Source organism: Tenrec ecaudatus, chromosome 12, assembly GCF_050624435.1.
Source record: "Tenrec ecaudatus isolate mTenEca1 chromosome 12, mTenEca1.hap1, whole genome shotgun sequence".
In the NCBI taxonomy this organism is placed as follows: Eukaryota; Metazoa; Chordata; class Mammalia; order Afrosoricida; family Tenrecidae; genus Tenrec; species Tenrec ecaudatus.
Window position 1 is genome coordinate 23,872,576 of NC_134541.1, and position 13,272 is coordinate 23,885,847.

General features: G+C 50.5%; 1 long non-coding RNA gene and 1 other non-coding gene across 3 annotated transcripts; both read right to left on the reverse strand.

The window, feature by feature from the left end:
• Nucleotides 1–2,197: 2,197 nt before the first annotated feature.
• Nucleotides 2,198–12,513, reverse strand: LOC142422375 (uncharacterized). 2 transcript variants are annotated; one of them, XR_012779080.1, is made up of 3 exons: nt 12,435–12,513; nt 8,975–9,109; nt 2,198–2,522 (listed from the first exon to the last, which is right to left on the reverse strand). It is a non-coding gene; the product is annotated as an uncharacterized LOC142422375 (long non-coding RNA). The 2 variants fall into 2 exon arrangements; XR_012779079.1 differs by having other exon boundaries at nt 8,975–9,054; nt 12,435–12,512.
• On the reverse strand, nt 3,466–3,595 carry LOC142423578 (small nucleolar RNA SNORA71). The gene has a single exon (XR_012779200.1). It is a non-coding gene; the product is annotated as a small nucleolar RNA SNORA71 (small nucleolar RNA).
• Nucleotides 12,514–13,272: the final 759 nt, after the last annotated feature.

The window sequence follows — 13,272 nt, forward strand, 5'->3', positions numbered from 1 at the left end:
TCTTGACTAGTGGAGGGTTGCTATGAGTCAGAGTCAACTTAATGGCAGTGAGGTTGGGTTTTATTCGAGGTAGGAAGGAACCCTACCTGGGTGGGTAGCTGCTTCCCTAAGGATTTACGGCCCTGGCAACCCTATAGGTAGGGTCACGGCGAGTCAGACTGGACTTGATGGCAGAGAGTGTGGCAGTGAGTAGGAAGGTTCCCTGGTGGAGTAGTGGATTAAGCCTTGGTTGCTAACTACAAGGTTAGTGGTTGAAACCCAGCAGCTTCTCTGAGGGGGAACACTGAGGCTGTCTGTTCCTATAATGATGAAGTTCTCAGAAATCCTAAGGAACAATTCTGCTTTGTCCTCCTGGGCCACTATGGATTGGAATCATTTCAAGAGCGATGAGTTTGGGGTTTGGAGTAGAAGCTTTCCTGTCTAAGCCCCCTTTCGTTTGTGGGCTGTACAACAGATAAAGAACCTCATAGTCAAACCAGGGACAGCATCTCAGTCAACTCTGGCCCCATGGCCCTGTATGATTCTTTCTTCCGATTCCTTTTCCTACACTCTCTTCTTACCTTCCTGCCCCTTCCCTGCCCTGCAGCCCTCTCTGCTTCTACCCTGGCCTTGTCTTAGTCTTCAGTCTTTTTCTTTGACGTGGAAATGTTTTCCCTTGTCCTAATGGTGTCATGAAATATTTGAGAATAACAAACTTTGATAAGCATCAAACCAAACCCACTGCCATCGGGTTGATCCTGGCTCTTAAGGACCCTGTATGACAGAGAATTGTCCTTGAGCATTTCCCAGAGGGTATCTCTTCACAGGATTAGAAAACCTCATCTTTCCCCCAAGGAGCGGCTGGTGAATTCAAACAGCTGACCTCTGGTTAGCAGCCCAATGCGTAATCCACACTACTCAAGGCTCCTCTTACTAAGCACGATGTCCTCCAATTTTGTCCATGTAGTGAGGTGATTTGACAGACTGGTAATTGTTTTAAGAATGTAGAACACGTGCATGTACCAGAGTTGGCTTTTCCATTCCTCTTCAGACGGGGGTTTTTGTTCGTGCCCATCTTTTTGCTATTATAGAAATGACTGTGATAAATATGGGTGTGCATGTTTCGTTCTTTGTTTCTACGGGGTATATAACGAGACTGCAGGATCTTCAGCTAGTTGCCTTTACTTAAGTAGACGCCATAGTGATGTCCGTAGTTTGTACAATTCTGCAATTCCACTGGCAGTGTATGAGGATTCCAATCACCCCACATCCTCTCAGTATTTCTTTTCTGTTTTCTTGAATATTGCTGAGAGTGTGAGTGTGAGGTGGTATCTCATTGTTTTAATGTGAATTTCTTTTATGGCTAATGGACGTGATCACTTCTTCATGATTGTTGGCTGCCGGGGTATCCTCTTTAGTCACTTGTCTATTCATGTCTAGTGCCCATTTTCTGATTGGGTTATTTGTATTTTTCTTATGAAGGTGCTGTAGTTGCCTATAGATTATTGGAATAACCTCTTTATCTGATATATCATTGCCAAATAACCATTATAGGAGTAGACAGGTTCCTCTTTCTCCGTCGGAGCCACTGGTGGACTTGAACCACTGATCTTGTAATCAGCAGCCCAACACCCAACCCACAGCGCCACTACAGCTCCTTCTTATAAAAGTGGAGACAGAAATCTTGGTCTCATGGCCACACCTTTTAAACATCTAGAAACCCCCGCCCAGCTGCATGTCACCTCCATGGTCAGTTGCAGGTGGAATCGTTGTGATCCACAAGGTGTTCACTGGCCTTGAAAAATTTTTTCTTGTGAATTGGGTGAAAGTTTACACCATGGATCATCAATTTTATATTTAACACATTTTGTTTCATCTCATCCATTGCAAATACCTCCATGTAGCACCATTTATCCCACTGCCTCCCAGTTCCTTCCTTCCTCCCAACCCCTCTGAACCCAGAATGACTACAGGACCCAGCCATTTCACTTCTAGGTACATACACAAAAGAACTCAAAGCAGGAGCTCAAACCAATACTTGAAAAGCCATGTTCTGAGCAGCATTATTCAAAACAACTGGTGGCCTCAATGGATCAAAACGTGGTCTATCTATCCAATGAAATACCATTCTGCCATAAAAAGGAATGAGCTTCTTATCGCTCGCTACATGAAGCGATCTTGAAAATGCTATGCCAAATAAGTCAGACACAAACGGTGAAACTGGTAACGTTTATATTACATTTTATCACAAACCAAACAAAACTTGATGCAGCTCTAAATAGAGAGATAAGGTTGGCCACTGGAAGGACTCCCAGGCCTACACTTCCCAGGGCAGGGGCCCGTGGCCCTGCTTCGAAAGGGCAGCTGAAGAAGCACCAATTCTGGGCTCCCAGGCCTTCCTCTCTGCCCTTCTCCTGCAGAGCGAACAGGTGTTCCATGTTGGGCTGAGGTGACGGGGTAAGGGCCTTGTGATGCTGCACGGTGGCAACAATCCCACTTTCCACGCTTGCTTGTCCCAGTGCCCAGGATCAACTCCAAATAACCTGGAAGAGAAATTCAAAGGCTTGGGATTACGTCTGCAGAAACACTGACCAGCTTAGCTTCTTGACGCTGACGATGAGGAGGCCCCTCCAGGGGGACAGGACACCACAGGGCATCACCCTGAGAGCATCCATTGTCCATGCTTCTATCTCGGGGAGTCTGCTTCAGAGATCCACTGCTCAGGAGGAGGTGCTGCAGCAGAGACTACAGCGCAGGTCAGATAGGTGTCTGCCCCCCACCTGTGGCCCTGTTCTTCCCAGGCTGACATTCGTGAGAGGGGCCCCAAGTCATCGGGTATGAGCAGACGGCTCATTCACACCAAACTTGTCTTGAAAAGGAAACTGTGTCTCTAGGAGAATCAAAATGCAAACACTCATAAAGAGCTAAAACAGCCCGTTTCAGAGCAACCAAGCAGATGCAAAAATGGACAGAGGGACAGCTCAGGAGCTCCCTCCCAGGGGCACCTCACACTGAGGCACCATCACACCTGGCTGGACGTCAAGGGCCACCTTCTCAGCAGGCCCACTGGTAGCGCTTGTCTGCACATCTGTTTTTCCAGAGACGATACACTCCCCGAGCAGGTGCCTGCCTCACGCCAGCCCCCAAGTGCCCTGTGTCACTCCCTGTTCCTGGAATATTTTCCTGTCTCCCCACCACTCTGCCAAGCCCGCCCGGGTTCTCTCCCTCCAAAAAGTTTCCTCTCTTGGAAAGGCTTCCGCCCGTCGCCATCCGCCACCCAAGAGGGCACTTATTTGTTACACAGAATTTTCTCGGCTCCTGAAATAGATATTACATCTGATCAGTAGGACAAATGCTCTATAGTCCTCAGCACCCGCCTCCTGGCCCCCAAGTACCTAAACCTGATACACACAAAGCTGACTAAGCTGTAAAGCACCCACCGCTGCCTCTCACCCAGGGCCCGAGGCCCCCAGAGAGAAGCAGCACTGTGTGAAAGCACCAGCATTTTCAGGGAGAGTTACGGTCCTCCAAACACGGGAAATGGCTTTCCGCACTCGCTCTCCCTGCCTGGGTGATGACCAGGAAGGGCAGTCTGAGGTCACTTTTGAATGCAGGTCCCCACTGGGCAGAGAGACCCAGGAGGGAAGCAGACGCCAGGGGCTGTATGTAGAACAGGGTGACTAGGAAGAACACAGCTACGCCCCATTCTTTCCCCAGGGAGCCTGTAGGACCTCCACACCCAGGGGACTATTCCAAGGAGTTACTTTGGGCAAAAAGTACTGGGAAGCACAGGAATCCAGGGGATCTAAGGACACCAGGAGTCACCTCCACGGGTGCTGCCTCCTGGAGACGTTGGAGGGCAGTGGGCTGAGTGCTGTCAGCCAGGCCGCCACGCAAGGACAAGTTCACTTCTATACAAACCGAAAACATAGTGAACAGAGACGGCCAAACACTACTGGCAGTTACCAGGGCCAGGGGGATGGATGATAACGGAGAAAATCACACAGTACGTTGTACACCTGAAAAAAGGTTAACTGGCAAAAGTTGTGTGATAGCTACAAGGGGGTAACAACAAACAAACAAACAAACAACAAAAACCACTCAATGCTCATTTGTTTTTTTGATGGAGGGGGGGGTAGTGCATTTGGAGTTCCTTCCACCAGGTCAGACTGCTAATCAAGCTTTCTATTGAGAAGCTCTGAAAAGATTGCGTGACAGTGTGCAATAGAAAAACACCTGGTTTGTGGCAGACAGGGGACTGGTTTTGCCACCAGACAATGCACCTGCTCACACAGCCATCTCAGTGCACCGGTTTTTGGTAAAAAACATCATGTCTCTCTTGCCCCATGCATCAGACTCACCAGACCTCACTCCGTGTGACTTCTTTTTGTTTCCGCAAATGAAGATATGAAAGGACAGCAATTTGACAATGTAGAAGAGGTGAAGAAAAAATGAGGAAGGTGCTGTCAGCCATCCAAACAGATGAGTTTGAAAAAGCGTTTCCAAGAATGGAATCGCAGATTTGACAAATGTATGGAGGGTAATGGAGAGGCTGTGTATAAAAAATTGTAAATACATAGCTTTGGGGAAAAATAATTCTGTTTTGGGGGGTACCCTCAGATATATTTTAAAGCACCATCATCAAGAGCAGCTGCCGATGCACATCTGAAATCTTCTGGGATTGGGAGGTTCAGGGCCACGGTTTCATGGGACACCCAGTTTATTGGCCTCATAACCTGTTTAGGGCTAGTTTTACCTCCTGGGTGGGTGCATGGTGCCTGGGGGCTTGCAAGCTTACAAGCTGCCATCCAGGACACCATCACTGGTCTCTGTTTGCCTAGAACAACAAAGGAAGAGGGAGAGTCAGGCAGAGGGAGAGGCCATAGGACGTGTGGCTAATTGCCTCCACGAATAACTGCCTCCTGTGCCATGAGACCAGGAGAATTGGCTGAGGTCTGGCACCATTACTGAACATTCCGACCAAAGATTCTATAGAAAATTCTGGTCAAAGTGTGGGAAATGTAGAACAGAATTTCAAATCGTCATGGACGTCGAGGTTTTTGGAGCCAAGGGGATTGAATGAATCCTTGAGATAATCTTTAAACCAAAAATAGCGCCGAAGTCTTCTTAAAACCAAACAATAGCTTAGCTTTGAGAAGACGGCAGGTGTTTTGCTAGTAACATGTCTGCTTTAAGCATTATGCTCTTTTAAAGACTAACTATAGGGGATCACAGGAGTCCTGGTGGCACTATTGGGTAAGCACTGGACTGCTAACCGCAAGGCTGGCAGTTCCAACCCAGCAACTGCTCTCCGGGAGAAAGATGAAGCTCCGTGTCCCTGTAAAGATCAACAGTCTCAGAAACCCTGGACAGTATCCCCCTGGGTAGGAAGTGATTTGATGGCAGTGGGTTTGGGTTATATAGGAGCAAAGGGACAAGAGCAATTTGAAAGATCAAACTGGAGCTTCAGGGAGCAGGCAGTGAACTTATGCTAATAGGGAGGAACACCTCAAAGGTGTTGAAAATGAAGCAGAAAATGTCTACACCCTCAAAGAATGTAAACCGCGCCAGTGAATTATAACACATGGAGCAATGGGCGACTTGGTGAGTGTTGTGCTGTGTGCATTCTCAACAGCAAGAACATAGAGCCAGCTCCGTCATAGCTCTGTTCCTCACATGGAGTCAACAAAGTCCTCTACAGCTCACTGGCAGAGGGAAAGTTCAGACCCAGGGGTGCCCAGGTCCACCTATTTCCTATGAGACCTCCAGCACAAGGAAGGGAAATCAGCGGCCCCAGGTTCTCTCATGAGGATCCAGATGTAATTGAGGCCGCCTAGGGGTGGGATGGGGGCAGATCTGGGGGCTCCATGGATGCCAACTTCATCTTCTCAGTTTCCTAACATCGCCACCCAAAGCCCAGGGCACATGCACATGACCATCAGATGCAAGGGCCCAACCGCCCCGAAAGCAAACCCGAGCTCTGACCTCAGGACACCCTGGTGGAGAATGCCCTTGACCTCCTGACACCTCCCGAGGAGCCTCTGCACCCCACAGGCTCACCTGCAACAGACAAGAAGCTGTGAGTGAGCAGCCAACCTGTTCCTGCTCAGGACAGAGCATGATCGGCACAGGGAAGAGTTTAGCATAGGATCCACTGGATCCAAATGCTGGCTGTCATGATGACTTACACTACTTTCTTATGCAAAAATAAGTAAAGGGAGAGGTGGCAGATGGCCTGAAGAGGAGGCCCAGGCTGCAGCTTTTGTGGGTGCATCATGACTGACCCGCAGAGACCAGCACAGGCCAGGGGGATGTCGGGGACTGGAGAGTCTCAGGTCGGCTACCGTGATAATGACCTGCCTGGCTCACCTCTTTGCTGCCCAGGTCTCTGCCATCCTAAATGAAGGCCAGAGAGGGCAACCCTCCCGCCTCCACTGGAACCCGAGAAAGGCTTCAGGCAAGATGCAGAGAAACCTCTATGCACCAGTGGTGCTCTGTATCACCTGGGCTCGCCAGGAGCTGGGGCTGACTAAATGGCCATGGGTAGGGGACTTTTGGGGCGCATACATCTTTAAAGGGCCTCCTTGTGGTTGTTATTGGGTGCTGTTGAGGTGGTTCAACTCACAGTGATCCTACGTACAACACGACTGGCCTAGCACGGCCTGATCCTGCACCATCCTCACCATTGTCGGGGCAACCATGTGTCAGTCTGTGCCATCGAAGGCCCTCCTGTTTGTCTCTGCCCCTCAGCTTTACCAAGCACGATGTCCTTCTCCAGGGACTGGTCTCTCCTGACCACATATCCAAAGTACGCAAGGCGAAGTCTCGCCATCCTCACTTCTAAGGAGCATGCTGGCTGTACTTCTTCTAAGATTTGTCTGTTCTCCTAGCAGTCCGCAGTCCCTTCAGCACGACTTCTTTACGGAAGCACATTTAGCTTGTTTCTGGACGACTGCTGTTACGAACATGGAGACCACCAAGTAGCAGAGTTAAAGCTGAAGATCTGAAACATGTGACTGACTAGTTGCAATACCGCCCCCCCTGCACCCCCGGGGTGGCGAGACCAGCTTCCTCCCCCCTTGGGAGGGAACAGAGATACACAATGTTTCCAACATCTCATTTTCAAGAGAAAAATGAAAAAAATAATTTTTTTCACTTTTGCCAAAAGGATGGACAAAATGCTATTTTAGTTGGGGGTGAGCTTTAGCTCATTTGGACCTTGACCCCTTTTGGTTTATTTTTCTGTAAATTGCCTATATTTGAATCATGTTATTCTTGCATCAGCTTGAATGAGCTCTTTGGATATTACTGACCTTGATCTTCCATCTTCTATATATGTATCAAATATCTCACTGCCACTGAGTCAACTCCAGCTTGGAGTGACCCTATAGGACTACTATTTCCCCTGTGGGGTTCTCAGACTGTCGCTCTTTACATGAGTAGAAAGCCTCATCTTTCTTTCTTGGAGCGGCTGGTGGTTTCAAACTGCTGACCTTGCAGTCAACCGCCCAACATGGAACCTATTATGCCACCAGGGTGCCTCAAACTCACTGCATCGAGTTGATTCTGATGCACAGTATCCAATACAGTAAGTACGTTTTCTCCCCAAGGGGAAAAAAGGGGAAACCAAGGATCTGCTGGAATAATCTGTCCCACGAAGCCCAGGACCCAGCAGCTGCTGTTCATGCTGTGTTACTCCCTCAGCTTAGCCCAGCCCAGGCCAGAGAGGCCAGGGAAGACCTCTCCGACAGAGAACTCAGGGTCCTAGGTAGTGGAAGTTAGGGGTATGTGCTCCCAAGAAAAACAGACTCCCCACATTCTGGATTTCTAGCTGATGAAAAAGGACCCGAAGCTGAAAGGCTGCAGAAGAGTGATTGAGACTTGGGTGCAGTTGGATTTGATGCTAAACTTTATCTGTTCTCAACTCGCTCCTTCCCTTTCCAACATACCCATTTGAGGACAGGTTCCCTGAGGGCGTCTGGAACCAAGAGGCACACAGAGGGTCAGATGCTCTGTCAGGACCCCCAAGAGGGTGAAGCCAGAGACAGAGGAAGCTGGCTCTGCTAGCCAGACTCCATCACACCCAGGAGCCTGTGTACGCTCTCTGGATGCAAAGCCCCAGGGCCCCAGTCAAGAGGCATTACCATGGAGACACCCTGTCCATGCCACTTCCTAACCAGTGTGGACACTTCTCTTGGGCTTCCCTGTGCCCAGCTGCCTCCTCTGGAATGAACAATAGACCCTGGATGAGCGACCTCGGTGCCACCTGGTCACCATGCATCCTGGTTGTGGAGAGAATCTGGCACAGAAGTAACTCACTAAACTCACAGACATCAGGTCGATGCCAGCTCATGGCCACCCTACAAGAGGGGGTAGAACTGTTCCATGAGGTTCTGAGACTGCAACTGTTTACAGGAGTCAAGAGCCTGATCTTTCTCCTATGGAGTAGCTGGTGGTTCCGAACTGCTGACCATCTGGATTGCAGCCTGACTTGTAACCACTACGCTATTAACCCTCAATAATAAATGCTCGACAAAAGTGGGCTCTTGGTATTAACCCATGAGCGACACGAGTTTCTCCCGAACCGAACAAGGGACGATTTTGACAACTCCAGAGGGGTCGCAGAGGGGGCTTGTGTCTTTCATGCAAACGCTGATTAAACTGTAGAAGCTCTAGAAGTTGTATCCTGAGCGGGCTGTGGAACTCAGGGCCAGTCAGGGAATGTGCACACCTGCCTGGAGCAGACCAGGATCTGGGATAGACTAGGATGGTAGATGGGCAGGAGGGCTGCGGGCCTGTCCTGGAAAGACAAGGCTCAGTCTCTGTGTAGGCCTACGTTGTCCAATATCCTTACAACTCTGGCTCCTGCCACCATAACCACAGGCCTTAAGCAAACCCTCCCCGTGTGGACCAGGCAGGTTCTCTGATGGAAAAACAGGCAAGGGGTGAAGAGCAATTCCTAGAGTAGGGAACTCAGATAAAGGCGTGCCCTTACCTCTCACCAGCTGGCCTGCCCACAGCAGCCTGCAAAACGAGGGACTCAGCTTCTCCTGTTCTCCATTCACTCTGCAGCTGCTGGACAAGGAACAGTTGTCAGGCGTTGAACCAAGGGGCAGCTGAGGCCCAGATGCTGTCCAAGACCAGTGTAGAGAGAAGCCAAGACACAAGACAACCATCAATTTCACAAGGTCCAACTGACATCCTTATCTTCAGTCACTCCACCCCCAGGACCCTGCATTACTAAGGTCCAGGAAGGGAGGTGGAGCCGACTTCCTGCGGAGGAATAACTGACACAGCGGCTGCACAGACAACCCCTAAGGCCCCTGAGACGGAGCCCAGGCTTTTCTTTTCCTAAAGTCACACTGAAAGCAGCCTGGCACCACACACGAAGTCTCCAGGACCCAGCTGCCCCTGGCACCAGGAAGCTCGTAAAGGGGGTGGGGGATGAGAAAATTCTAGGGCCTAGAAGGAGTTGCGGTGGACTCTCCAGGTACAAGAAACACTTTAGCAATTCCTGTTCCTGTACCCTTCTGGACCAGGATCAGTCAGTCAGGAAGGGAGGCAGATGGGCAAACAGGCAGAGGGGAGACTGGCAGAGAGGGCCAAGACGGCAGCCCTGAGAGCTCTCACTGTTCAGTTTCCAACACCTACTGCCCGAGAGTCCACAACCAGGGTTAACTTCTGAGAAGAGTGCTTAATCGTTCGTTCGTTCCCACAAATACTTGTGTACCGACTGTGTGCCAGGAGCACTGGTGGCCAAATGCTCAAGCACATGGCTGCTAACAGAGAGCTGGGCAGTTTGAACCCACCAGTGGCTCCAGGAAGGCTTGTTGACCTGCTCCCGGGAAGATTTACAGCCTTGGAAACCTATGGGGCCGTTCGACCCTGCCCCATCAGGCAACTGTGAGCCAGAACCAACTTGGCAGTAGCCAACGGCAAACACTACGTGTCAGCCCTGTGGATCCAGAAACCAGAACACACACACACACACACACACACACACACACACACACACACGATCTATGCCCACACCGAGCCCTTGCAGAAGCCAATGCTGCAGAGGAAGAAGCCACTTGCCCAGGGGACATGGCTAAGGAGTAGCTGAACCAGGACAGGAATGTAGGTCTTTCCAACCCCCAAATCCAGGGCCCATTTACAGGTTCCTGTCTATGAAGTTACATAGGGGCTTTGTCAGGCACTACTACCCCGCACCCCACCCCCCACCTTAATCTGCCTGTGCCTGACAGGAGATAGAGAGCACTTACCCAGAGAGCACCCTGTGGTCTGGGCAAAGGAATGGCTTTAGTACAAAACCCGGGGCAGAAATCCAGACTCTTGTGCTGCTGAGACCCTGGGGGGCCCTGGACTTAAATTTCGGCCAACTGGTCTGGAAAATGGCAGTTTTAACAACTCGCAGTAAGGAAGCGGTTCTCAAACTGTGGGTCGAGATCCCTTTGGGGGTTGAATGACCTTTTCACAGGGGCCGCCTAAGACCATCAGAAAACACATATTTCCCAGGGTCTTAGGAACCGAGACACAGCTCCTCTATCCGTCTCCAGGGGTCCGCCCACATGCAGACATGCCCACATAGGAGTACCTAGCGTCAAGACCTTTACCCATGCTACACCATGCTTCAAGATAAAATTTAATTTATTTGTCATTAGAAATAAATATTTCACAATACATAATTACCAATTATTTTGTTGTTAATTATTATGCTTTAATGATGTTCAATTTGTTTTTTTTAAACGTTTTATTAGGGGCTCCTACAACTCTTATCACAGTCCATACATACATCAATCGTGTAAAGCACATGTGAACATACATCAATTTCAAAGCATTTGGTCTCCACTTAAGCCCTTGGCATCAGGTCCTCCTTTTTTTCCCCTCCCTCCCTGTTACCCCCTCACTCATGAGCCCTTGATAATTTATAAACTATTATTTTGTCATATCTTGCCCTGTCCGACATCTCCCCTCATCTTCTCTGTTGTCCTTCCCCCAGGGAGGAGGGCACATGTAGATCCTTGTAATTGGTTCCCTCTTTCCAACCCACTCTTCTTCTACCCTCCCTGGTCCTGAAGGTATCATTTGCCCTGGATTCCCTGTGCCTCCAGCTCCTATATCTGTACTAGTGTACATCCTCTGGTCTAGTCAGACTTGCAAGGTAGAATTCAGATCATGATAGTGGGGTTGGGGGTGGGGGAGGAAGCATTTAGGAACTAGAGGAAAGGTGTATTCTTCATCAGTGCCACATCGCACCCTGACTGACTCATCTCCTCCCCTAGGCCCCTCTGCAAGGGGAACTCCAGTGGCCGACAAATGGGCTTGGGGTCTCCATTCTACACTACCACCCTCATTCACTATGATAAGATTTTTTTTGTTCTGCTGATGCCTTATACCTGATCCCTTCGGCACCTTGGGATCACACAGGCAGGTGTGCTTCGTCCATGTGGGCTTTGTTGCTTCTGAGCTAGATGGCCTCTTGTTTACCTTTAAGCCTTTAAGACCCCATATGCTATACCTTTTGATAGCCGGGCACCCTCAGCTTCCTTCACCACATTTGCTTATGCACCCGTTTGTCCTCAGCAATCGTATCATGGAGGTGTGTACCCAATGATATAATTTTTTGTTCTTTGATGATGTTCAATTAGTAACAATGAAAATACATCCTGCCTATCAGATATTTACAGGACGATTCATAACAGTAGCAATATTACAGTTATGAGGTAGCAATGGAAATAATTTTATGGACACGGAACTGTATGAAAGGGTCACGCAGCATTAGGAAGGTTAAGAACCACTGACTTAGGGGAAATGAGTTTGGGGGATAGAATGCCAAACCGCTGGGTTCCACGGTAGTATTTCCCCTTTTCATCAGATCTGGGTTCCACGCTCCATGAGGTCAAAGCACTATCCTGTTCGTTGCCATCATGCCGAACAGAATTTCTGGAAGCTTTCCAGAGACTGCGTGAGCCCGACCAGCTGACCTACGTTCCCAAATCAGAAAACCCGCAGGATTGGCAGCTTTGGGTTCAGCCGGGCAGCAAGGGACTCCACAGCACATCAACGGTGTCCCCGAAGGCTGGGTTCAAACTTGGGGCCCCGCCACTAGCTGTGCGTCCCCGTTTTGCATCATTAATGGAAAGCTACGCCAACAATGTGCTCACAGCACCGACTTGGGGCAACGTTTGGACGTTTCGTTCTGCTATACATACGTACAGTATTGTGCACGGGGTGCTTATGAAGCCGACTCAACGGCAGCGAACAAGAGGGGCTGGCGCTGCGCATCCAAGGAGCCCCTACTCAAGGCACCCCGAGTACTGCGGGTAGCGGGGGTCTGAGCACTGGGCAGGGAGCAGGGCCCGGGCTCCGGCCGGCCCTCCCCTCCTCCACGCTCTCGCCCTCAGTTTCCCCCACGCAGGAGGTGCAGATGGGCCACCTCGCAGCGCACTCACCAGAGCAGCCCAGGCCCCAGCGCCCGGGCGGGAAGATACTAGAAAGGGCGGCATGTCAGAAGGCGGGGGTGGGGGGTGGGGGGGGGGTGCACAAGGACGTGCAGACGGCGGCCGGCCCGCGCTCAGACCGCTCCCCGCCCCTGCGTAGGGGGAACGGCAGCCGCGAGCGGCGGCCAGGGCCTAGAGCGGCTGCTCGGCGGGGAGCCGTCCTGCAGCGCCCCCTGATGGAGAGGAGCGGGCATCCTGACGACTTTCTCACTGCCGTCCAGTCAATTGGGACTCACAGCGACCCTACTGAGGGATTGAGCCTGTAACTCTTTACCGGCGTATAAAGCCTCCTCTTTTTCCAGCGGAGCGGCTGCTTTCGAACTGCTGACTCTGCAGTTAGCAGCCCAACAAGCAACCCACTACCTCATATTCCCTCCTCTTAGAAGGAGCCTGCGGGTGCTTTGGGGTAAGCGTTGGCCCGTCAACGGCAACGTGGGCGGTTCAAACCCACCAGCAGCTCCGCTGGAGAACGATCAAGCTTATCTGGCTGCTCCTGTCAAGACTGACAGCATCAAAACGCTATCAACTCAGTGGCAGTGGGTCTTGGAATACATATAGCCAGAGTGCTCCTTAGGAGCTAGGATAGCAACGCTCTCTTACCTACCTGGGACAGCCCTTAGAGAAGGACATCATGCACGCAAAAGTAGAGTCTCATTGAAAATGAGGACAACCCTCAAAGGGATAAAGCCGAGGCTACACGTCCAGACAGTGTTTCCTTCTATTGTGCATGGAGTAGCGACGAGGTGGGCTGCCTTGAAGGCGCTTACGTCCTGGAAACCCTGGTGGTGTG